At 41.6% G+C, this 5,180-nt stretch overlaps 1 pseudogene; it reads right to left on the reverse strand.

The window, feature by feature from the left end:
• Nucleotides 1–3,669: 3,669 nt before the first annotated feature.
• LOC101606217 lies at nucleotides 3,670–4,913 on the reverse strand (annotated as a pseudogene).
• Nucleotides 4,914–5,180: the final 267 nt, after the last annotated feature.

The following is a 5,180-nucleotide window of genomic DNA, read 5'->3' on the forward strand; positions in this document are numbered from 1 at the left end:
CCATTGTATAAATGTGCCACATCTTCATTATCCACTCATCTGTTGAGGGACATCTAGGCTGGTTCCATTTCCCAGCTATTATAAATTGAGCATCAATAAACATGGTTGAGCATGTACTTCTAAGGAAATGAGATGAGTCCTTTGGATATATGCCTAGGAGTGCTATAGCTGGGTCATATGGTAGATCAATTTCTAGCTGTTTTAGGAACCTCCACACTGTTTTCCACAATGGCTGGACCAGATTGCATTCCCACCAGCAGTGAAGAAGGGTTCCTTTTTTTCCACATCCCCGCCAACATTTATGATCATTTGTTTTCATGATGGTGGCCAATCTGACAGGAGTGAGATGGAATCTCAATGTAGTTTTAATCTGCATTTCCCTGATGACTAGTGACGTAGAACACTTTTTTAGATGCTTATATGCCATTCGTATTTCTTCCTTGGAGAACTCTCTATTTAGCTCCATAGCCCATTTTTTGATTGGCTTGTTTGATTCCTTATTATTTAACTTTTTGAGTTCTTTGTATATCCTAGATATTAATCCTCTATCAGATATATAGCTGGCGAAGATTTTTTCCCATTCTGTAGGTTACCTCTTTGCTTTTTTCACTGTGTCCTTTGCGGTGCAAAATCTTTGTAATTTCATTAGGTCCCAGTGGTTAATCTGTGGTTTTATTGCCTGAGCAATTGGGGTTGTATTCAGAAAGTCTTTGCCAAGACCAATATGTTGAAGGGTTTCCCCTACTTTTTCCTCTAGTAGTTTCAAAGTTTCCATTCTGATGTTAAGGTCTTTAATCCATTTGGACTAAATTCTTGTGCATGGCGAGAGAGAAGAATCTATTTCATCCTTCTGCAGATATATATCCAGTTTTCAAGCCAGGCTATTTTCTAAAGAAATTTCTTCATGTACCAAAAAATAAGTATATGTTTTGTTGATATCATCACTTGGTTGGATGAGTCTTACCCATTATGGAGGACAATCCACTCTTCATAAATTGAGTAGTTTGCATGTTAATATCCCCCAAACACACTCTCATAGGAACATTTAGGATAATGTTTAGTTAAATCTTTTGGCACTGTGGCTCATGAAGTTGACATGTTATGGTAACATCATAGCGAACATTGTGTAATATGTATAGACATCTAATGAGTGAGAATCAAGATCAAATGTACAAATAAATTCTCTTTTGTCATATAGTTATATAACATATTACATATAAGTTGATCTTCTTTGATATTTATAATAAAACCTAGAAAATAAACTAATCTAGAAAATCCTATGGTAAACTCATTGAACTTAATTAGAAATAAAAAGCAAACATAGTCCCTTTATTATCCAATAATTTTAGGCACTGCCTCATAGGATGGCTGAGGAAAGGAGTCTGCAAAGTTATATTTATTAAATAATAAAAATCATCTTTACCTTGGAATGTTTCAAAGATAACATGCTTTGACTATGAAACTCAAGGTTTGAATTCAGTCCTTTGACCAACGAAGTCTGGAAAGGAAGTTACTGAATGTGTTCTCACCCAATGTTTTATGACTCCCCGTGTCACTTTCCAACTCTGATTTTAGGGATTAAAAGTTATTTTTGTAAAGAACTTACACTGTGTACTTCCTCAATGCATATGTTTTCTGTATGGTATTCATTTCTCAAGTCAATTTAAAAGTAACTATTCCCTTTACCGTACCGATTCCTGAGGAACATAGGAACTTGGCATCTGGAACAATGGTACACAATGGATTTCTCCAAAGAAAGTAATAGTACATGTTTTAAGAATCTTTGAAGCCCTATGTCTGACCATTCCCCTCTGCCACATATCCTATGAAAATATAGCTATTTATAAAACACACCCCCCAGAAAAACAGATTTTGGCTAATTGCAATAAAATTTTATTTCCAGTCAACAGATCTGGGTTGGTCCACAAGTCATCTCATCGACCTTCAGTCTAGAACCACACATTTAAAAAGTAAAATTAACCATAAATGGAAAATATAAGTAATTTAAATTTTTCTTGTAGACATATCAAAATGTAAAATAAAGCATGTGGCAATAATTTTAACGAAAATCTCATTTCATCCAATATATTACATGTGGATTCTTGGTAAAAAATGTAAATTATTAATGTGAAATTTTTCAATATTTCTTTGTAGAATCTGTGAAATCCATGGAAAACATTATTATTCAAGCATATCTCAATTTAGGCTGCTCACATTTCAAGTGTTTGGCAACCACATGTTACTAATATTTATAGAGTCTAGTTTAAGTAAATAAATATTGAGTAAATTCCCAGTTAGTGTTTAATGCAAGTTCCCTAAATATTTTATGTGGTTTTTTTTTTTTACTTTATCTTACTTTTGTGCGCATGTGTGTGGTGTGCATGCGTGTGTGCCTATGCTTCTTTGTATGTTTGTGTGTAGGGACTGTGTGTGTGTGTGTGTGTGTGTGATAGAGAGAGGGAAGGAGGGAGAGAGAGTTTTGAAGTTCACATTGATTTCCTTCATCAAATTCTGCCTTATTTATTGAGATAGGAGTTTCTTGGTTGGAACTCAGAGCTCACGTATTTGGCTACACCAGATTACACTTAGGATATTCTGTTGCCCCGTGTATATCATCGGGACAACGTGCCCATCAGGCATTGACAAGGGTGGTGGGTATCTGAATTTTGGTCCTCACACTGTGTAGCAAGCACTTTACTGGCTGGTTCCTCTTCCTAGCCCCTCAATATTTATTTAAAGAACCTGTACAAGTACTTTACGGTTTCCTCATTGAAGCTCTTGCTTTCATGTAACATTTCTCTAAAATTCCAGCATAAATAGGGAATCGTAATTTTTAAAGGTTCAAATGTATGTTAATAAGATACTGCTGCATTACTGTTCCATTTCTCAGAAACAAACAAACAAATAAACAAACAAAAAAACTCCACATATAAGATATCAGTGACAAACCAAAAATGGTAAACTAACAAAACAATGTACAGCAGAACTCCCTAAGATAGGCAAGTCTAAGAGGTACGGTTAGACCTTCCCTACACAGTAACCCATCCCAAAGGCTGTACTAGGCCTATAGAGAAAAGCTGGGAACATTCTAGACAGCAAAAAGGGCACATGAAGAAGAAGTTTGTTTCAAAAGATACGCTAAAATGAAAATATCTAAGAGAAAACGTCTTCCTCAGGACATGAAGGAGTAATACATGGGCGGCAACAGAGCCGTGTGTGTGCTGTGGCCTCTGTGGACAGTTGTCTGAATTCTCACCGGGGGTAAAGAGGAGGAAAGGGGCTAGGCCATGGGGAGATGTGTGATTGTGTGGCACATATGGCAATGTTTCTGGAGCTTCAGAGTATAAAATTGAAAAAGCAATTAAAACATGGTAGACAAAAAAAAAAAGAAAAAAAATGGACATTTTTTATTCCTGGACCTCTGATTCCTCCTTGTTATGGTTCCCCAGCCCCCGAATAATCACGGTTTCAGGAATGCACCACAGAGAATTGTTTGAACAGTATAGTGTGCCACACAGAACCTTGTTTGTTTTAAATACTGCCCTCCTTTCTCCTCTGCCTCCAAGTAATTCAGGCAGGGGAATCCTATCTGTTGGTTTTACTGGCTAGTCCAAGAAGGGTCTTTCTTTCAAAGGGTTGTGGGAACTAGACACTGCAACTTTATTATTATCAGTGACGTTTGTTTGGAGCAAATTTGGTTCTGGGAGCTGCATGGTTGAATGCAGGTGTTCCAACAATCGCCCCAATCCCTTTCATCGTAGCGGCTTGGCCAAAACGTTCCGTTGTTGGTGGGGTGGGTTCCATCCGGCATCAGATCGGCAGGTCCTGGAGGAGCTGGGGTACCAGGTGGCGCAGGAGCAGGGGGCATAGATTATGGTTTATTCCCACAGTACCTCCCACAGCTGTCTGGCCGGTCCTTAGCCTTTACTCTCTCACGTCAGGGAAGGTTCTCTTGAATTCCTCCTGCTGTTGTGGCATCATTTCTTCTTGTTGCCGCCCCCTTTCTTGCTCGCAGCACCTTTGCTCCTCCTCCGGCCCGAGGCCCAGCTGTCATCACTGCTTCTCCTTCGGAATATCTTCGTTGTGTAGCTCTTCCATTCTCCTAAATTCTTCTTTCCTCATCAAATCCTGCCCCAGTAGCACGACCTGGTGCCCATGGCGTATCCATCCCCGGCTTCTCCCGAGCTTCCTTGACGTTGGGGTCCACCTAGTCCTGCGGCTTCTCCACCCCAGGGATTGCTTTCCAGCCATGGCAGAGTCATACTCAAAGGAGCAGAGCTGCGCAGGTCTGGCTGGCTGCCCTCGCCTCCTCGTGGACTCGTTGGTTTTTAGCCACCAGCTTCTTTGGAAGTCCCTCTGCATCGTCCAGCTCGTCCGTGGGCTCCACAGTCACAGGGTGAGGACGTGTGGTCAGCAGGAAGGAGCCTTCACTGCATCTGCCAAGAGCTCTCCGAGCAGCTGGCTCTCTTGAGAACTCAACAATGCCTTTTCCTGAGGGTCTTCCCCGGCCAGCCACAATCACAGCAGCCCTTCCTGCCTGGCCAAACGCAGAAAAGGCTTCTTCCAACAGCTCGCGGGACGCGCCCTGGGAAAGAGACTGCGCTGTAAGGGACGCTAGGCGCACCTGCGGCCGCTTTCCACGCCGCGGACTCCCTCGGGCTCCACTTGGGCAGATTCCGCCAGCGTTCTTGTTTCCAAGAGAATCACGCCACAGCCTTTATCCTCGTGAATGAAAACTGCCCCTGCCTTCCCGTGTTTCTCACCTGGTTTCCTCATTTGCTCTTCAGTGATCTCGGGCGGAAGATGGCCCGCAAGGAGATGGCTAGGTTGGGTGAAGATCCCCCCTGTTTTCCTAAAACGCTTTGGCTGCTGGACTGCTGCCTATTGGCAGGTATTGACAGTGGTGGCTGGATCTTTCTGCTTCTCTAAGTTAAAAGTCGGATTGCTCACGTTTTTTGCACCGCTCTGCCAACAGTTCTCTGCTCAGAGTGGAAGTGCAATTTCGTAGCAATAAAATGTGTTTTGTTACGCCACCACGCCCGGCTATTGTTCTGAGACACATTTTCACTTTGAATTCTGGGCTGGCTTGGGCCTTGAAGGTCTTCTATTACATGTGTGCACTCGATGCCCAGCATGTATTATTTTTTTTTAATGGATTAATGGTAATTTAGCAGAAGACC

This window comes from Jaculus jaculus, chromosome 7 (genome assembly GCF_020740685.1).
Source record: "Jaculus jaculus isolate mJacJac1 chromosome 7, mJacJac1.mat.Y.cur, whole genome shotgun sequence".
NCBI lineage: Eukaryota > Metazoa > Chordata > Mammalia > Rodentia > Dipodidae > Jaculus > Jaculus jaculus.